The sequence below is a fragment of the Astatotilapia calliptera genome, chromosome 3 (genome assembly GCF_964374335.1).
Source record: "Astatotilapia calliptera chromosome 3, fAstCal68.1, whole genome shotgun sequence".
NCBI classification, from domain to species: Eukaryota; Metazoa; Chordata; class Actinopteri; order Cichliformes; family Cichlidae; genus Astatotilapia; species Astatotilapia calliptera.
Genome location: NC_137424.1, coordinates 50,763,713 through 50,785,133, shown reverse-complemented (window position 1 = coordinate 50,785,133; position 21,421 = coordinate 50,763,713). Strand labels below are relative to the sequence as shown.

General features: G+C 40.5%; 1 protein-coding gene and 1 non-coding gene across 3 annotated transcripts in view; one reads left to right on the top strand and one right to left on the bottom strand.

The window, feature by feature from the left end:
• Positions 1-5,473: 5,473 nt before the first annotated feature.
• trnak-cuu (transfer RNA lysine (anticodon CUU)) lies at positions 5,474-5,546 on the bottom strand. The gene has a single exon. It is a non-coding gene; the product is annotated as a tRNA-Lys (tRNA).
• Positions 5,547-6,802: 1,256 nt separating this feature from the next.
• The window catches only part of htr2cl1 (5-hydroxytryptamine (serotonin) receptor 2C, G protein-coupled-like 1), a 227,541-nt gene continuing 212,922 nt past the window's right edge, over positions 6,803-21,421 (top strand). For both annotated transcript variants that reach the window (XM_026162610.2, XM_026162609.2), the window contains exon 1: positions 6,803-7,307. The gene's annotated coding sequence lies outside the window, so the exon portion shown is untranslated. The remainder of the gene's footprint in view (positions 7,308-21,421) is intronic.

The following is a 21,421-nucleotide window of genomic DNA, read 5'->3' as shown; positions in this document are numbered from 1 at the left end:
AATAAATATTTAATTCAATCTCATCCCAGCCTGGTGAAAATGAAACCAGCTACACCGCAGGCAACGTTATCAATAAACCTATTTATCCGAGGGAAGTTAAAGCAGTGCAGATTACAGTTTTAGATATGCAAACATTTCTTGAGGGCAGAGCTGCTGTAGAGCCCGAAATGTTTTTTGGCTTACTTAAACTTTAATGTAAAAAGTGAGAGAAGTGCAAATTTTATGGTTTAGCATGTAAGCCTGACACAGAGCGATAAGGAAAATACAAGGACGGGGAAAATCTGTGAAGCTGAGCCATCTTGCTACAAACGCGAGCTCGATGGCCAGATATACTTTTGATGAAGTCCATACTCATAAATAGAAAACAATATTTTTTTGCCAACTTGTGCTTGGAAAACATGTGTTCTGGCTGCGCTCACTGAGGTTAAATAAATAAAACTGCGACTTCTCAGCAAGCAGTGATTCGAAACTAAAACAGTGTTTGTTTAACTGGAGTCAGTAAAATATATGAGCCAAGAAGTTCTGTTGGAGTTTTGAACTCTGTGCAATTATTGAGAATTTCTGAGAAATTGAAAGTTGAGTCTCTTCTAGTTTAATGTGATCCTGCAAACCATTGTGCTGATTAACTGACCTCTGAAATTGATGACAGACTTTATTATTTTATTAGTACAAAATGGAGATGTTCAGTAGTCATATAAAATGAACCTTTGCTGCTCTTTAGTTAATTTTTTTTTTATAGTTTTCTTTATGGTTTTGTTCATTGGTATAGTTTATAGTAGTAAAAATTGTAATATGAACCCATTACCTACTTTCACCCTACTATCACCCTATTAGAGCACTTCGCTCTCGCTCTGCAGGCCTACTTGTTGTTCCTAGAGTATTTAAAAGTAGAATGGGAGGGAGAGCCTTCAGTTTTCAGGCCCCTCTTCTGTGGAACCAGCTTCCAGTTTGGATTCGGGAGACAGACACTATCTCTACTTTCAAGATTAGGCTTAAAACTTTCCTTTTTGCTAAAGCATATAGTTAGGGCTGGACCAGGTGACCCTGAATCCTCCCTTAGTTATGCTGCAATAGACATAGGCTGCCGGGGAACTCCCATGATGCATTGAGTTTTTCCTTTCCAGTCACCTTTCTCACTCACTGTGTATTAATAGACCTCTCTGCATTGAATCATATCTGTTATTAACCTCTGTCTCTCTTCCACAACATGTCTTTTATCCTGTCTTCCTTCTCTCACCCCAACCGGTCGCAGCAGATGGCCCCGCCCCTCCCTGAGCCTGGTTCTGCCGGAGGTTTCTTCCTGTTAAAAGGGAGTTTTTCCTTCCCACTGTCGCCAAAGTGCTTGCTCATAGGGGGTCATATGATTGTTGGGTTTTTCTCTGTATCTATGAAGCGCCTTGAGGCGACTTATGTTGTGATTTGGCGCTATATAAATAAAATTGAATTGAATTGCAATTCAATTAAATATAATTGAATTGCAATTCAATTATATTTAATTGAATTGCAATTAAATATAATTGCAGCACGGTGGCACGGTGGTTAGCACTGTTGCCGCACAGCAAGAAGGTCCTGAGTTCAATTCCACCATCAGGCCGGGGTCTTTCTGTGTGGAGTTTGCATGTTCTCCCCGTGTTTGCATGGGTTCCCTCCGGGTACTCCGGCTTCCTCCCACCTTCCAAAGACATGCAACTTGTGGGGATAGCTTAATTGGATAATCCAAATTGCCACTAGGTGTGAATGTGCGAGTGAATGTGAGTGCGAATGGTTGTCTGTCCCTATGTGTTAGCCCTGCGACAGACTGGCGACCTGTCCAGGGTGTACCCTGCCTCTCGCCCTATGACAGCTGGGATAGGCTCCAGCGCCCCCCGCGACCCTGGATGAATTGAATTGAATTGAATTTTTAAGATACATCTGTTCACCTGTTTGATAATGCAAATATCTAATCAGCCAGTGATATGAAAGCAAATCACTGTATTAATTCTGGTCAAGAAGGCCCGATGAAGTTCACACTGGGCATCAGAGTGATGAAGAAATGTGATTTAAGTGGCTTAAGTGAATGTGGCATGAATGATGGTGCCAGGTGAGCTGCTCTGAGTTTTTCCCAAACTGCTGATCTGGTGGGATTTTCCAAAACAACCATCGTTTACAGGAATGGTTAAAAAAAAGAAAGAAAATAACTCAAATTACCACTTAGCACCAAAGTATGGTGAAGAGCACCTCTGAATGCATGACATGTCAAACCTTGACGCAAAAAACAGCAGCTCTGCACCAGACTAAGTGTCACTTCTGTCAGAAACTCGGGCTACAGTTCACAGGACCTCACCAAAATATGGTGTGATGACTCTTCATTTCTGATGCAACATTTAGATGGCAGGGTCCAAATTTGGCATAGACAACATGAAAGCATGGAACCATTCTGCCTTGTCAACAGTTCAGGATGGTGGGGGTGTAATGGTGAAGCCACATTGAACCCCTTAGAACGAACTGAGCCTCATTTAAACAACACCACCTATTTGAGTAATGTTACTGATCATGTCCATCTCTTTATAAACGCAGTGTACCATCTTCTACTGGCTGATCCCAGCAGAGTAACACACACTGTCACAAAGCTCAAATCATCTCAAACTGGCCTCCACCGTCACCCTGTCCAATAGAGCACCTTTGTGATGAGTTGGAACAGGTGATTCTCATCATGGGCGAGAAGCTGACATATCTGCAGTAACTGTGTGATGCTGTCATGTAAATATGGACCAAAATCTCTGTTTCCAGCACCTTGTTGAATCTGTGCCATTAAGAATTAAAGCAACTGTGAAAGCAAAACGGGTCCAGCCTGATATTATTAGGGTGAAAGTGTCCAGTGAATGCATATGGCCTGATTCTCTTACTCGTGTCATATAGGTTGTGTCTAAAACTATTTATCCATGCACTTTCAACTCTCTGTGTAAAGAGGTCTATGTACACAACTGTATATTGACTTCATTTTATGCTGTTGCTAAGTGCCTGCCGGTCATAGGTGGTAGTTTGATTGTATCTATTATTGTAGAGTGTTTACTTTACAATATAAAGCACATTGAGGCGACTGAAGTTGTGATTTGATACTGTATAAAAAAAACTGAAATAAATGAATTTTTAAAAATAATGTAAATTCTCAGGTAATTTTTCTCTATGATGGTTATTATGTCATCGATGTCACACAGTGAAACATCACAGACCAGCCTTATCTAAATAACAAAAATACCAACATGCATTTTGGCATATAATATAAATGCATGTTGTACTGAGTGAACATCTCTACCAAATGAATAAACATAAATATAAATACTTTGTGGAAGTTTATGTTGTGGTTGACTGCCGCTATCCCACACATCCATTTGTCTTCTTTTTCCTCTGGTGCAGGTCATGATGGTGCTGACCACTACATTAGTTGTCATGGAGGTTTTGTGGGCTTTGTGTGATCTGTATAGCATATAGAAATAAACAATATGAGCTGAAGATGTGAAAAGAGGCAGGCAGCCCTTATCCTCTGACAAGAAACAAGTGTAGCATGATGCATTACACAGCATGGAAGAGGAATAAAGATCAAACTGTCCTGCTGCTTCACTTCTTTACTGTAAGACATAGAAATATCTGCTCTGCATTATCTGACAAAGTATGCATGCAATTTTTGCTGAATTTATTACAGTGCTTTGTCATTCTGACATTAAATTAAAGTTTCTATGTTTAATAAATATTTTAGTTCATTGGTAAAGGTTAATTAATTTTAAAGCTATAGAGACGGGAGGTTAATTCCTGTTTGGATTTACAATGCTACAGCTTATTGTGTGTTTTCGGGGCCTAAATTTGTTTACACATTGAAAAAATGAGAAAAATCCTTAAGGAGAAATTTCCTGTGACATGTGAATCAATGGTTTGTATGTAGCAGACTGAACTACATTTAGTTTCAGCTCTGTCTGTAACACAGATTGAGCTGTAAAAGTAACAATAATGGTAAGATTTGACAAACAGTTATGTAAACAGGAAATTAATCTCAGTGTAATCTCCACTAAAGAAATGGGTAGCTGTAGTATAAGCCTGTGTGTATACATGCACCTATGTTAGTATGCATCTGAAAATCTCTTATCTTTTTGAATAGTATTCACTTTTCCATAATCTGTTTGTGAATCTGCACAACCACACAGGAGTTTTTAGTTATTTTGGCTGATTAGACCTACAGTCATGTTGTACAGAGATTAATTGAGGTGGAGGAGTACAAGATTACAAGCAGTCAGGGCAGGCAAACACCACAATAGTAGCAGGCAAAGAAAATCTGGGCATTGAAAGAAGGAAAATGCTGCAAGGCAGGTCTGATAACTGGTCAACTGAGAGAAGAGCCAAAGATCTTAGGCAGACAGCCCAAGGGCTGGTGAGCACATGCACAGATCCAGTGGATGGTTTTGTGGTTTGTGAGCAGGAGAAACAGAGACTTCAGGTAGATGGCCTAAAGGCAGGGCAGCTGTTGAATGTGGAATACGTCTCCTGGCCAGCGGTATGTAGTGAGGCTGGATCCTCTTTGGGGAAAGCTGGGTGAGCTGAATTGTTCAGTTAAGTGCAGGTTGTGGGGTGATCAAAATCCTGGAGACCAGAGCTTCAAGAAATCTGCCATGAACCAGAAGACAGAAGATCGCTGGCAGTCTGAGGATTGACCTACACAACTGACTCTAAGGTGGACGAGAGGCCAATCAGGTTATCAGACAATTCAAGGACAGTTTTTCTACCTAAACTGCTCCTCTGTTGGCCAACTAAGTGTCAGGCAAAGCAATGCTAGAAGTTTAACTTGCTGCTAGCAATCATATTGACTAATGGCTATAGTGGTGCTAGCTAACTGGCAGAACTAACCAGGTGGGAGGACTAGGCAAGTAGTAAAGGTGGTGGCTGAGGCAGAGGATCATGTATAAGGATGACATGCAAAAATTTTCAACAATCTCCTGTTTCCAAATGGATCTTTCCAAATGTTGAACTTCAGAGTTCTCAGAAAAAGTGTCTAAACGTATCAAGTCCCTCCAGGAAATATTGAGAATATCAGAATATCGAGAAAGTTGCCAGATTAATTCATGTCAGTCTGTGCTATCAGGAGTTCCTCCTCCATGACTTTCTCAAGCTGACAATACCCCCAGATGAAATCAGCAGCCCTCCACCGCGTCTGTGTACAGCTGTCCCGGAAACGGCTTTGTCCTCCAATCTAATGGTTTACCAGAGCTGAACTGAAAAAGCAAAACAAAACCCAAATGTATAAGCCAGGTGTAAGTAATAAAATGAGTAATTGACTAGATTTAGCTGCTTCATGCTTGGGTGTTAGCAGCATCACTCCATGTCCTCCTACCTCAAGTACACAACTACACTGGATGAAAGATGTTTTCAAGCATTTCAAGGCTGTCAGATGTGATGCTTAGAACAATCATGCATTTACCTGACAAGTCCTGTCTTAAAGCAGCCACACCCAACGTGGGGCTTGAACCCACGACCCTGAGATTAAGAGTCTCATGCTCTACTGACTGAGCGAGCTGGGCTTGAGCTGCTGCATTAGGAAATATCATAAGATATGTTAAGCTGAAGCATGAGAAGGGCTCTTCTCTCTGAAAGGACCATGACAGCAGAACTGGATCTGAACAGAGGAGATCAAACTGGTGATGATGTTTGGTCAGAATGCACCACCCAGCATATCATATCATCTGCACTGGTCCGTCATGGTAAAGAGAGAGATCCAACTGTAAAAGCAAAGCTCTTAAATCACCGGTCGATCTATGTACCCACCCTCACCTCTGGTCATGAGCTGTGGGTAGTGACCGAAAGAATTAGATCGCAGACACAAGTGTTGGAAATTAACTTTCTCCGAACAGTGGCTGGCCTCTCCCTTAGAGATAGAGTGAGACGTTCAGCCATCCGGGAGGGGCTCAGAGTAGAGCAGCTGCTGCTCCACATCGAAAGGAGCCAGCTGAGGTGGTTTGGGCATCTGATGAGGATGCCTCCTGGGCGCCTCCTGGGTGAGGTATTCTGGGTATGTCCCACCGGGAGGAGGCCCTGGGGCAGATCCAGGACACGCTGAAGGGATTATATCTCTCGGCTGGTCTGGGAGCACCTTGGTCTTCCCCCAGATAAGCTGGAGGAGGTGGTTGGGGAGAGGGCTGGGCTTCTCTGCTTGGGCTGCTGCCCTCGTGACCCGGCCCCAGATAAGTGAAAGAAGATGGATGGATGCATGGATGATGGATGATTGGTGTATAATCACTTTATACCAAGCATGTTTTCCTTACTGGTTAAATAACTGAATAAATAAACATTTTATTTTTATTTATATATTCAATTGCATTTTACTTAAAATCTTTGCTTCATGTTTATTGAGTTGAAGAATATTTTTTCTGCAAGAATCAATGCTTTACTTAATAGGCCGCCACCTCAAATGGTGACAAAACCTGGCTCACAAGGAAAGAAAAAAAATTTCCAAGTAAAAATAGGATGAACTCAACCATATTCTATTTTTATATACAAGTAAGTTGATTTGTCGGTGTAATCCACTGCATCATGTGGCACAACTAAACAGCACAGATAAACATAGAAATATAAAACACTCGTTGTGCAGCTTCACGGAATTCACACACCGTGACAAGACTTCAAAATTAGCATGAACTCGTCTCTAGTGACGGTAGAAGTATGAAAATGTGCGGGACCAGTAATCAACTCGTGGTCGCTGAAGCGAATCCGAGTCTGCAGTGCTCTTTCCCTCTCTCTCTCTCTCTCTTTGTCCCTCCCTCCCTTCAGCTTCAGTCAGTTGCCAGTTTATTGCCGCCTCTCTCATCCTCCTTAACGCTTGGCTCTTCAGTGTTTAAACTTTCCTTGAAAGAGACTTACCTCCCAGCATCCTCCACTACAGTTATTAAACCCTGTCTTTGCCTTGAACTTGAGCCAGGATTGATTGTCACTTTCCCCTCGTGCGTGGCTGCAGGACGCGTCTCGGTGCGCGCACAATGGAAAGGAGAACGCGTCCGGTGCGTCCGCCCCGGTCCACCTCCTGTGCTGCTACTGCTGCTGCTTTTGTCTCCGGGACAAACTGACAAAACCCTGCCCAGGAGGCAGACGCACATCCCGGGCTGGAGGATTTGCGTGCCCCCACTCAGAAGATAAACCAGAAACGGAGACTGAGTCGTAAACCCCGAGAGAGAGAGGAAATGGACGTACTGTAGCCAGCAATAAGAATATAAGGAGGATGTTGCCCAGCTATAATTAGACATAGAGCTCAAACTGCAGGGAGGCAGAACAACAAACAGTCTTCACTGGTGAGTACACCTTTTTTTCTTATTTTTAATTACCTAAATGCGCTGAAGGGGATGTTCAAGCGCGCCCTTGCATCCTTGACACCAACAGCAGAGGTCATCTGCGCTGCTGGAGGTATTTGAAGAGGAATAGACGGAGAAAGTTGGAGGACGTAGTACAGACGGCATGCTGAAGGCGTTATGAGTCAACTTTTCAAAGTCATTTTAATCTCAGTTAGAGTACCCGGCCCTCACAGGGGTCACAACCGCAGAGTAGCATCGTTGTTCGCACATAATAAAGAAAAAAACGTGAACAAATGAGGAAACTTTGCAGATGAATGGAACCGAGTTACTGCTGTGTTGACGCGTCGCATTGTTTTATGTGAAGAGAAAATAAAAACGTCACGGTTACAAAATGTAATCTAAACTGGACTATACTATTACTATTTCTGATATTTCCGAGTTAGTTACTGGAACATTATGTCAAGTTTTTATTTTATTTTATTTTTTTCGTTGAAACAAAGTGGGATTCTGTTGCTTTCCACGTTTTTTGTTTTGTTTTGTTTTTGTTTTCCTTCCTTTCCTTTGCATGGGGGCGGAATGATGACATTCAAAAAGGGTGTGCTCAGGTCTGTCCTCGCGCGCCGCTGGCTCAGTCAGAGCGGGTGTGGCCGTCCGCGTGTACGTCCCTGCTCTGCTCAGCAGCAAATACCTGCACCAAACTGGGAATGAAATAATCCAGCACCCGTGCGCGCGCACACACATACACACACAGTGTGGCGCGTGCGCACGTGTTTATTCATTGAACGTCCGTTAATCCACCTGTCTTCAGGGAGGATTAGGGCGTTTTGGGACATTTTGGGACCTGTTTTTCTTTTTTTCTGTTTTTTTACACTCGCCTTTCAACAACATAATTCCTTCAGCTCTACTACCCCCCCCCCCCCCCAGAGAAAAGGAGCCACAAGTGTCGTTAAACACGCAGTATGTGGTGGAAGCGCCTTGCTGCTGCTGATGTGGTTTGCGTGCAAATAATTTTGGGAGCCCAAAATGGGTTGGTGTTCCGCTGATGGGGTGTGAAACTCTGACATGTGTCAGCACAGAAGAATTGTGGCTATAAAATGAACTCATCAGGATACTCGTATTTAACAGGGCTCATGACAGAGACAGATATTTATTCAGTTTCAAAGTCATTTCTCATACCCTGAATGCTCAAGCACCTGCTGGCTCTACTGGCATGAAAATGGAAGGCGATATTGGCAAAGGGTTGGTCCTCTCTCGGTCTGCATGTTTGTGTCTGTTTCTCTCTCTCCCTCTCTTCCTCTGCAGTGCCATAATTCCTAAGGCTTGCTTCATTTGGCTGCTTTAGTGTGGCTCTCCCAGTGTTAAAGTGAGGGTTTGATTCCCACTGGTGATTAAATACTGCAGTTTCCATTTATCGACAAACATGCTCCAATGCTCAGTAATTGACTTTCCACCTGCCAAAAAACTAAGTCGTTTTTTTTTTTCTGAGGTAGGACTGCGTAGCACATGATTTCATTCATTTTCTGCTTCTGCCGTGCCTGCCACCAGAAGTGGATATGCAAAACAGCCATCTCTGTCTCTTTTCGTTTTTCACACTGTGCTTGTCAGAGTGGACGAGTGAGGAGACGGTGATTGACTAATGGTTAGAAATACAGTTGGACTCAGAATGGCTCATTAGCCGAGGGACTGGGCACGTCAGACCAGCCACAGGAATGGTTCCATGAATATCGCTCTCTGTATCGCACACTCGGACTTACTTTGTTCTGCCTCAGGATATTCCCTTTTGAAAATGCCACACCTACAACCCCCCCCCCCCCCCCCCACACACACACACATACACACACACCTTTCATTGGATTAATAAATTCAAGAAAAAACTCTACGGGAAAGGACCTTCTCTGAATGACTGGGTGATAGAAAAGAGCAGTAACTGTAGAGGAGGAGATCAGAGTGCTGGAAAATAGATTTAGGAATGGAATGAACTGGAATTTGATTGTGTGGTGGACTCGTGGGGGGGGGGGGGTTCATACATGCAGACATGTATGGACTAACCGCAGCAAATCATTCATTGTCTGTGTGCTGCATACAATTATCTTTCTGGCTGTGCGCAGCTCCCTGCAGGCTGTGTTTTCTGCTGTTGTATCCCTGAGGAGCACTTTGACTTTCGGACATTGTTTTGTCAGGGTTAAGGTAAAAACCCTTTAAGATTAAATAGCTGAGCTTCTCAAAGCTTCAAAAATACTTTTCACAGAATTCAGCGGAATTAAAATCCCTGTCGAGAGACAGGCGGCGTTAGGCCTTCTATCTCAAGCTGCCTTTGTTAACTTCTCGTGGCAATTTGTGATGAGGTCACGACTTCTAATCTGTTGATTGGTGTCAGTGAATGTAATGTATGTTGTCAACAACATATTTACATATTTACATTTTGCATGTCCACAAATACAAATTTGTGTTGTGCTTTTCCTTCAGCTAAAGCCCTAACTGTAACTGTGTGGACACTGGCTTCTGCATGACCACTGGTTTCAGCATCAGGACTGCCATAACAAAAGATCATATATACTATTGTCTGTCCATACAGATGTGTTAGGTAATAAAAAAGAATATGATTTGCGCCACGTATTGTTTAGAACATGGTACAATAGCATCATTTTGGAGAGGTATCCACAGAAGAGCTTCATCTATCTGGGTCTAAAGTCTCCTGGATAGATTGTGGGGAAGGTGTTATGGCCACGTCCAACCAAGCAAAGTCCCTAAAGGTAGACAAATGCTGCAAAGATCACATCTCCTAGCTAACTTTCTGGAGAAGGGGCATCTTGGTATTCCCCAGGAAGAACAGGCTGGACAGAGAAACCACCTCCCAGAATTTGTTAAGCAGTAGATAATGCATTAAAGGATGGATTTAGAGGGTCCTGGATAGTCGAGGCCTCACCTAGAATGCAAGTCAGTCTAGTTCCAAATTACACAAAGTCAGACTGTGGACAGTCCTGTTTTACTACATGGGTCTGAGGTGTGTGCAGGTATTTGCATTTTTGGATAATCCTTTATTGATACCAACATTGTATTTGACTTTTTTTTTTTTTTTTGTAGGCCCACTTCATCATTTGTATTTTTGATTCTTTATCTGTTTTCTCTGTGGACAAAAGTAGACCTTCACAGGCCTTCCAGGACACATCTCTCTTAATCATATCACAGTGTAGAAAGAAAGCAGAACAATCTGAGAACAAGAGCTGAGAAAAAGTGTGTCTCAGCTGTCCAAAAAGTCCACTGTTATTAGTTTGAGTCAGTGTTTTGTCAGAAAAACATGCCAGCATTGATGAAAGGGACCGATACGCTTGGAGGCATATGATTCAGATGAACTGGACACAGGTCTCACCTGGAACTCGATTCCCGTCATTATTTGTAATAGACCATTGTTGAATGTGGAGCTGCCAGGCAGAAGGAAAAAGTAAAGGCCACAGAAAAGATTCATGGATGTAGTGAAGGAGGACGTGCAGAGGGTTGGTGTGAGGATGCAAGTGAGAGGGTGAGATGGAGGCAGATGAACCCTGAAAGGAAAAAGAAAAAGAAGAGCACTATTTTTCCTTCTACCCTGTTATCATTTGGAATATATATCAGAGAAAATATATCAGAGAATTAGTTGGACGTATAATGCATTGCAAGGTTCTGACTAATGCTTGTTGGTGACTTAAACATCAGTTTTTCTATCGAGGCTTTAGAATTTGACCACAGTTGCTTTGTGGTTTCCTCCAGTTACCTGTATTTTTAGATCCACAGCTAGCTGAGGCTGGACTAGGTTGCTTCATGTTACTGCATGAGGGACAGAATCAATCTTGTGGATTTGAATCCTGATTGCAGATCAGCACTCTTGCGCAGCTCCCATACAAATATGTTTCATTTAGCTTTAGTTCTCCTCCGTGGAGTCACGCATGGTCGCGAGCTCAGACACAATTGCAGTGATTGCCAATTCTGGTGTTCTATGGCAAACACCAATCAGATTCCTAAGTGCCAATCATTGAGCACAGGATCCACTAAAGGTTTTGTAGTGCTCCGCTGGTGCTAATCCTGTTCTGCCTTGCACAAAGGAGCAGATACCAGTCCTGCTGATGGGTTAAGGACCATCTATGGTCCTGTCCAGCTCTCCTACAATAACTGTCTGTCTTTTGTCCATGTTCGTGGGACTGCTGAGAGACACTGCAAACCTTCTAGCAATGGCACATCTGGATGTGCCATCCTGGAGGAGTTGGATTACCTGTGCAATCTCTGTAGGGTCCGCAGATTGCTGATCTCTACCCTATTCAGATGCAAAACTAGTAAAAAAACAAACAGAAAAGATGAGGAGGCAGAGAATGCCAGTGGCCTCCACCTGTAAAACAATTCGCGTGGTGGGGGTTCTCTCAATCTTGCACCTGTTGTTAATTTCATTAACATCAAAGCAGCTGAAACTAATTAGCGGACCAGGTCAATATCCCAGAAGTTTAGGTGACTTGATGCTATACTCTGATTGAAAAGTGTTCCTTTAATTATACAGTAAGCCTGCTGTGGTTGCTTCAAAAAGGTCAAATTATATCAGATTTTTTTTTTAAACAACTTAAAAACTGAAAATGTAGCTATCAAAATGTCTGTTTTCCTCTGTTTTTTGCAAGACATTCTGAATTAGTGGCATGCTTTGGTGAGTCAGTAAAAAGGGGTGATTGCCAGCTGTGAAAGCAGTTCTAATACAGACTTTTTAAAAGAGGCTCTTAACTGTAAGAAAAATACTTTTTTATGAGCTGCAATCATCTTTTGATCTTTAAATATTGATCACTGAACACTTATCAGAATGATAGTCTTTTTTTCTGGACATCAAAACTGCCTGCAGTGCTTCACACTGAAACCAATTACTTGTGCGGTTAGGATAGGGAGTTGAAACAAAAAAGGTGTATGAAATTAATATTTAAAAAGGTTTGAAGTAGTATCAAAAAATCCAAATGAGGATTTAGTTCTGTGTCTTTATTGCATCAACGGGGACTTAAATAGAGGGGAGATTTAATTATGGATGGATAGCGCAATAATTAAGGATTTACATGGCTGAAGATATGACAAAGGACACTGTTTCAGTCTGGTTAAATCACCAAACATCATTCCAGAGAAAGGCTTTAATGGCTTTAACTGGAGAAACAATGCAATACATTTATATGTTGGAAGCCTGTTTCTTTACACAGTAGTTGTTTTACAGTTTGATCTTAAAGTATTTGGACACTGTCATGTGTTACTGGATTGTATAGCTTTAACACTTTAAGATCCAAATCACCAGTGCGACTCATCCTGCAACAACAACAGCGAAGAAGTCATTCTTGAATTTTGCAATTAAAGGTAAGATCTAAGAAAATAAGTGTTTCAGGTTTAGTTTTAGGGGTTTTATAAGTTTCGCAAATTATTTTATTACCGATGTTAAAGTATATCGCATATAAGTTACATTGGTTTTGTCAGTAACCGCTTGTATTCAACAGCTCATGGGCCAAATTTCTAAACTGGCCTCACAAGTTGCTACAACAAAAAAAAGAAAGACAATGTAATGAATGACTTTTTGTGCAACAGTGAACGTTTGCCATCTTGTGCACATCTGCCTGCTCTTCTACCAGACCGCTTTCTTTTTCTCTTTCTCTCTTTTCTGCAACCCTTGACCTTGTCAGCTCTGCTCCTCAGACCTGAAACCTGTCCGATTAAGCTTCTGTGCCTGGGACTTCACCCATTATTTGCTCAGATTAGTTCCCCACACTGTGGATTTCTCTTGGTTAAGCCAGGGTTACCCCGCTGCTCTGCACAGCCAGCAGTGTGCTGGATTCTCCATGTGTCTCCAACCCTATTGTGCCCGAAAATAATTGTTCAGCTTTTATCTAACTAAAATCCCCCATCAAGCTAGTCCTGCCTCATGATAGAGCAGTCTTCAAAATATCTTACTTCAGTAGATGTTACTAGGCAACCTGGTGTGCAACAACCATTGAGCGCAGTGTTTTCCATTCATATCTGTGGAATCAAAATGACTTAAAAGTTCTACGTATAAATGGACATATTTTTGTTTTCCTTTTCATCCCATGCACCCCCAAATTCACGACATGATTAAAGAATCCGTTTTAGGAAATGTCATGAAATACGAAATCATGGGGTTTCATTTAAAAAGACAAATGTCTAAAATGGTGAGTAAGTGTAATTAGAAAAGGTTTAAACTCAATCAATCCTGTTTTCCCGCCATTTTATTTTTTTTACCTGGAGTCAGGGTCCCATCTTAAACAACCTTAAATTAGACCATAGAGGAATGGGCTGGAAAAAATATATATTTCATATCATTGCATTAGCCTTGAAATAGGTTTAATTAATAGGTTTAAACATGTAAGTAAACTTACATGTAACTTGATTATTATTTTTACTTGCATTTTTTGCAAAAAAAAAAAAAAAAATAGCGTATTACAGCTTTAACCTCCTAAGACCTGAACTCTTCCACGGCATGCATTTTTAATTTCTCTTTGATATTTGGTCATATTGGGGCCCGATGAATGTAAAAACAAAGAATTACCAGATTTTGTTTTTAACCTTATTTATTTATTTATTTATTTATTTATTTATTTATTTATTTATTTATTTTTTTTTAACTTTTTATTTTATTTATTTGAACAACTCACCTGTCCATTACGCATACAGTTTCTTCAGAATAACAGAATACAAAGAGAGTCACAAACTCAAGACAGTGAAATTAGAAAGAAAAAGAAACAAACAAATATATATGTATAAAAATATAGATACATATAGAATAATAATTAGAAAAATAAGATAAAGGAAAACAAAAGGAAAAAAAGGAAACATGCCTGTGGTGTCAAACATTTCCATCGTTCATTTCACTTTTTTTTTTCTTCTTGTATGCTCATCTTCATTCAGTTCAGTCTGTTTTTTCCCCTTCCGTTGTACGTCAACCATTTTCCCCAGTCCTTCAAAAAGCGTTCTTCCTTTAATTTCAGTTTATATGTAAGGTTCTCCATCTCCATAATGTCCTCCACAATTGCTACCCACTGCTGCTTTCCTGGTGTTTCTGACTTAAGCCAGTTTTTGGTGATGGCCTTCTTTGCTGCCAAAAGGAGAATCTTAGCCAGGTAACGATCCTTTACATCTACAGTACCTTCCAAGTACCCTAGATACAAAACAAGGCAGGTTCTAGGAATAATATAACCTAATATATCACAGAGAGCCGAGTGAATTTTAACCCAGAAAGTGTGAATTTTTCTGCATTTCCAGAAAATGTGTGTATGGTCTGGTTCATCCCATCCACACAGCCTCCAACATTGTTGTTGTGTATTGGTTTGTTTATTTTTAATCTTAGGTGTAATAAAATAGCGAATTTGATTTTTCCAGATGAATTCTCTCCACCTCAATGAGTGAGTTGTATTCTTATGTTCTTTCCATGTTTCATACCACACCCTCTCAGTGATTTCTTCACTCAGCTCTCTTTCCCATTTTACTTTAACATATACAGTTGATTCCTGTCTTGATTCCATCAAACATTTGTATAGGGTAGACACTGTTTTTGGAATAACACTGTTATATGCCAGTATATTTATTTTTATAATAGGATGGATTTTGTCTTCCTCTATTTTTATGTTTTTATTAAAGTAATCTCTCACCTGTAAGTATCTGAAAAAATCCTTGTTATTTAAGTTGTATTCCCGTTTTAATTCTTCAAAACTTTTAATTTCTCCTTTTTTGATTAATAAACAAAATGCTGTGATTCCCTTTTCATTCCAATTTTTAAAACCAAGATCCAATTTTCCTGGTCTAAATTCTTCATCGAAGGCTATCCATTTTAGCAAACCAAGCTCTTTGCCAATCCTGAACTCCCTTACTGTATCATACCATACATTTAATGTAAAGGATATTATCGGGTTCCTATCTTGGTCTTTAGTTACGTATTCAGGGGTCTTTTTCATACCCATGTTTGTTTGGATTGGGACATTGAGTGTGGAGAGCTCCACATCCTTCCAGCGAGCCCCGTAATCATCACTACACCAATATGTTATCTGGCGTATCTGTGCAGCACGAAAATATTCTTTTAAATTAGGAAGCGACATTCCTCCTTTCTCCTTAGTAAGCTGTAAAGTAGTGTATCGTACCCTTGGCCGCTTGCCTTCCCAGACAAATCTAGATATATACTTATCCCATTCTGAGAATTGGGTTTGAGGTATGCTTATCGGAAGAGAGAGGAATAAATATAGCAATCGTGGTAAGATATTCATCTTTATCACATTTATCCTGTCACTAAATCCTAACGGATATGTATTCCATCTTTCCATATCCTGCCTTATCCTGTTATTTATATGTCCATAGTTACTTTGATATAGTTTGTCATAGTTTTTGGTTATATTTATACCTAAATATTTAAGGGTTTTTGCCTCCCACTTTATTTCCCATTCCTTAAGATTTTGAGTTGGTATACAATTAAACATTAGAACTTGAGTTTTAAGTATATTTACTTTGTAGCCAGAAAGCGTACCAAATTTTCCTAACATTTCTGTAAGCTGCATAAAAGAGTTTATGGGGTTTTTGAGGGCTATCAACACGTCATCAGCAAATAGACTAATTACATGCTCTTGTCTATTGATTTCTATTCCTGTTATTAGGGCGTCTTGTCTAATCATTTGTGCCAATGGCTCAATATACAAGGCGAATAAGGTTGGACTTAAACAGCAACCCTGTCTAGTTCCTCTCTCTAGTTGGAATGTCTTTGTCAATGAGCCGTTAACTTTTAGTCTTGCAGTCGGTTTGTCATAGAGAGATTTAATACATTGGATTGATTTCGTAGTGAACCCGAACTTTGCCATGGTTAGGTACAGGAATTCCCAGCTGACTCGATCGAAGGCTTTTTCTGCGTCTAAACTTATCAATGCAGCCGGTATCTTGTCTTTATGTATTTGGTGTATGATGTGTAGGGTCCTTCTAATATTGTCTTGTGCCTGTCTATTTTTGACAAAACCTGCTTGGTCCTCATCTATCAGGTCTGGTATAAACGACTGGAGCCTATTTGATAGGATTGTAGTATAGATTTTATAATCAACATTCAACACCGATATAGGCCTGTAATTTTGACAGTATTCCCTTTGTTTTTGTGGTTTTGGCAGCACCGTGATAATTGCCTCCCTCCAAGAGGGGGGAATCACATGTTTAGTGTGAGTCCAATTAAGAGTCTGGTGGAGTAAGGGTATCAATTCTTTTCCACATTTCTTGTACCATTCGGCAGGAAACCCATCACTGCCTGGTGCCTTGTTTGTTCGTAATTTTCCAATCGCTTTCTGAATCTCCTCTATCGTTATTGGTGCCGTCATGCGATCATTTTGTATTGTTCCAATAGAGGGTAAATCTAAGGAGTCTAAAAATGTTTTAATATCATTTAGGCCATTATTAGTAGGTGCATTTTGTAGATATAGGTCCTTATAATAATCGGTAAAGATACTTTCTATCTCTTCTAGGTTATGTGTCATTTGTTCTGTCTTAGAATTATACAATTTGTTGACTGTTGTTTCTGCCTGTTGTTTTTTTAAACGTCTTGCCAATAGTCGTGCAGCTTTAGGGCCTGATTCATAGTAGCTCTGTTTTACATATCTCGCTTTTACTTCCATGTCATATAAGAGTAAATTATTAATTTTCTTCTTAATATCTTTCATTTGTTGTTGTATCTTGACATCCACCTTGCGTTTGTGTTTATTCTCCAATTGTGACAATTCATCCACATATTCATTATATTGCTTCATTCTTTCTCTTTTAAGGTTACTTGATATTGCGATTAGTTTCCCACGTATAACTGCCTTCAAACAGTCCCATAAAATAATTGGATCGGTTTCACCATTGTCATTTTCTTCTAAATAAGTTTTGACATCTTTTTGTATTTGTTCTACCACAGATTTATTGTTTAATAGCCCCACATTTAATCTCCATATTGTGTTTCTTGGTCTACCTTTAAGATAGATTTTTAAGTAGATAGCACTATGGTCCGACACATCTGCCACTCCAATCCAACAATCTGTTATTATATTTCTATTCCCTTTTTGCATAAAGAAGTAGTCTATTCTTGAATATACACAATGTGTTGCTGAATAATGACTATAATTCCTCTGTAGCGGATGCAAAGCTCTCCAGACATCAAAATAGTTAGTGTCTTCCAATGTATATCTTACTAATTTTGGAATTGAATTTTTATTTTTCTTCAGGCTGGTTGTGTCCAAGTCACTATCTAGTATCACATTAAAATCTCCTCCACATATGCATATACCTTCTGCTTCAAGCACAAGAATATCAAAAATCAATTTAAAGAATTCCTTATTACTTTCAGGGGGGGCATACACATTCATCAATGTGACCATTGTTTGATCAATCACACCCTTGACAATGACATATCTACCTTCCTTATCCTTTATTTCTTTGTGAGATTGAAACTTAAGGGAGTTAGCTATGAGAATTGCAACCCCTCTTTTCCTAGAGTTTTTATGAGAGCTGTAAAAGGTGTTTTTGAACCCAAATTTCCTCAGTTTTTCATGTTCTATTTTTGATAAATGAGTTTCTTGTAGGAAAGTTATCTGTGTCTTCTCCTTTTTCAGTTTAGTCATAATCTTGGCTCTTTTAACTGGGTTACAGATTCCATTAACATTTAAGGACATACACTTTATTTCTTCATGTGTAGTGAGCATTATCCTTTTGTGATCTACCGGCTATCTTTTGAGACCCCCACAGGCACTCCATTGAACCCTTGTTTAAACAAAACATTTTCATCAACAAGTTACAACTTAGTTTAACTATATACAGATAAGAGGACTTCAATAAAGAGGTACCAGCCACCTTCCCCACCTGTTGTTCCTCTCTTTGTTTTTGGGGGGTATGTCTCTCATATTGAAAGGGCCCCCCTCCAGTAATGAGATATGACTCACGAAAGATTGTCACACTCATACTAGTCATTATTGTGTACTGTCCATCCCTAGCCAACTTTGTGTTTCCATATTATCCTACCAGACACACCGTGAATCCATCTTGTTGTTATACGTCTCCTTATACGCCTCTCATGCATGGTTATCGTTATGCTGAAATTCTTGAAGTCTCTCTCGAGCTCGCCTGCTAGCCGCACCAGCATACGTGGGCCGGACCGGTTTCCATGTCGCTGCCCCGATTGACAGACGTCCCTCGGCGCTCGCTCTCTCCCGGCTGTTTATCCCTTTTTCCACGTTGTATCCTCTCGCTTGCAGGTCGTTAGCAGCCTCCTCCGCGTTGCCATAAGTTTTCACTCCATTTGGCCAGTGGATCCGCATCTTGCTGAGAGGAGTCTGGAAGCGGATGCCTTCTTTCTTTAATATCTTTTTGATATTCACGTACGCTTTACGTTCTTGCACCATTCTTGCCGAGTAGTCGTGGTCAAAATAAACCCTGCTTCCGTCCAGAGTGACTATTTTCTTTTCCCATGCCTTTTTAAGTATCATCTCTTTAGTTGTGAATTGTTGGAAATTGACAACGACTGACCTTGGGGGGAGACCCGCTGCCGGTTTCGGGGTTAATGCTCGGTGTGCGCGTTGAATCTGGAGGTTGATGTTAATATTAAGCTCCTCTCTGAGCCAGGCTTCCAGAAACTGGGTCAGCGATTCTGCCTTAGATTCGGCTCCCTCTTGTATTCCGTAGATCCGCAGATTGTTACGTCTGGATCGCAGTTCCAGGTCATCCAATTTGGTCATCATCGCTTTTTGTTCTCTCATTAGTTCTGTCAGGGTTTGATTGGCCTCGTGGCTCCACGTCTCCATTTCTTCCGTGCGCGTCAGCGCAGCTTCTAATTTCCCTTCTTGTTCTTTGAGTTCTGTAGTCATGCTCTTAAACTTCTGGTCGATATCTTCTTTGAATTTAGACAGTTCGTGTTTCATTTGGCCAGTAATTTCTTCTTTGAACGTCGTGAAGTCTGATTTCAATTCATTTTGGAGTGATTGAATTTGTTTGCTAATACAATCCAGTCCGTTTTGAAGCGCGGCCATATTAGCTTCAGGTGCTAGCTTGTCCTCGTTGTTCGGATGTTTTATGTCTTTACCTTGGGTGTCCGTAGTTTTTTTATTCTTTGCTTTTGTTGTCCCTCCGCTCATCTTCCAAAGTTGTTCTGTCTCACGCTTCAATTCGTGTTTTAGCGGAGTTTATCCACTTGGCTTACGGGAGCTCTGTACTTATGCGACCATACTGCTCTACCGCCACACCGGAAGAACCTTATTTTTGTTTTTAAGAAAAATAAGAGCCAAATATGAGGATATTAGTTTAAAATTTTGATAGAACAGTAGCAGTATAATGTCCTTGTAAGTGGCAGGCCCTTGTAGAGCAAAATTCAGTAATTTGGTCTAAATAACCCAAAATGTGATGTCCACATATGTGGACGCCAGGTCCTAGGAGGTTAAAGGTGAGGAGACAGGAATACAGAGCCAACTATACAGTCTTGGGTTACTTTTATCACAGAGACCTTGAGAGGCTTCATATGTCTTGTGTATAGAGGTTTGTCTCTGACAGACAAATAAACATGCTGCAGTGAGCTTAGAGGATTTGAAAACATAAGAAAGAGAAAAAACTAAACTAAAGAGAAAAGAAGAACAAATCAGAGAAGGCAAACAAGATGCTGGCCTTTTGTGTTTTTTGACCTTTTCTGTCCTTTGCTGTGTGGATCAAATTAAATGGAACTGCCTCAGTCTGGTAGTTAAATTCACCAGGTCACCAGGGGCAGAAATAATCCGCTCTAATTCCAGTTGCCAACCTCAATGTATGGTTGTGAAAATCCCAACGGCTTTGTTATCTGTAAAGATGTGTGGCCACTTATTTAACATCATTTAAGGTAGAGCTGGGCGATATGAGATTTTTTCATATCACGATATGTTTTTTTCATTTCAGGCGATAACGATATCTATCACGATATAAGCCAAATAACTATATTTGTAAGATTTAAATGTGCCGTTGCTCACAAGTAAAATGTGAAATAATCAGCAGCTTGTTTTTATTTAAATATTTATTTCCCATAATAAGTTCAACAGGGTAGATGTACTTAAGGAACATGAGACTTTTTCAGATAAATAAAGGCAAATATTGCAAACTACACAAAAGGCAGCCGCTAAAGCGTTTAAGTTTCAAAATAGAACAAACAAAACAGACTAAATTGTCAATTCCACTTAGAAACAAAATATTAATTCTAAAAATAAATCTTAGTTTGTTTTACAGAAGAACAGACAAAACTGACTAACTTTTGTCAATATCAAATAAACTGAGAACTAAAAGGAAATTCTCAATCTCTCCTTGTTGTATAGCTTAGCTTTTCAAACAGTTTTAACAGTTACTTTAGTCTGACAAAAGCCGAATGACGAATTAGCGCTTCCAGTCAGAGACCGAGGCTACGTCCACACGTACACGGGTATTTTTGAAAACGGAGATTTTCCGTTTTCGTTTTAAAAAATAATCCCGTCCACACATAAAGGCAGAAATGAAGGAAAACGCTGCTATGAACATGCCAAAGCAGCAGGTGGCGCTAAATTCCTAACCGTGCAGAAATGTTGGCCAATCAGAAGTCTAGAAGCCTCGGTGGGAAAAAGTAAACAAAGCTGGGGCATAGAAGCAGAACCGAGTCGTTTGTGTGGACGGACAGTAACTGTGTGTATATGTAAGCATTTAAACACTGCAGAGAGTAGAATTAACAGTAACAGTATTGTAGAAATTCATTTCACCGAAACAATAACGTGGCGCACAGTGTGACGCATGCACCAGTTTATTCTATTTCCAGACTTGCTTTCGGCACAATTTACAGTGCACGCTACTCTGTTTTTGTCAGACTTGAAATAGCCGAAATACCTTCACACTACGGAGCTTCTATGGCTCTTCCGTTCGACAATCTCTCCGGCATTGGAACCATCATCTGTTTTCTCTTCGGTCACGCTCGGTTGATTTTTCTAGTCGGCACACTCATTTCCTCCATTACCCGCTGGCTGCTTCCCAAACAAACACACGTGCGGCTTGGCACTTGTGCTGTATGTAACAAGTCACGCGACGTGACGCTGCGGCTGTGATTGGTTCGACTCTGCGCTACTTAATTTGGATTGGCT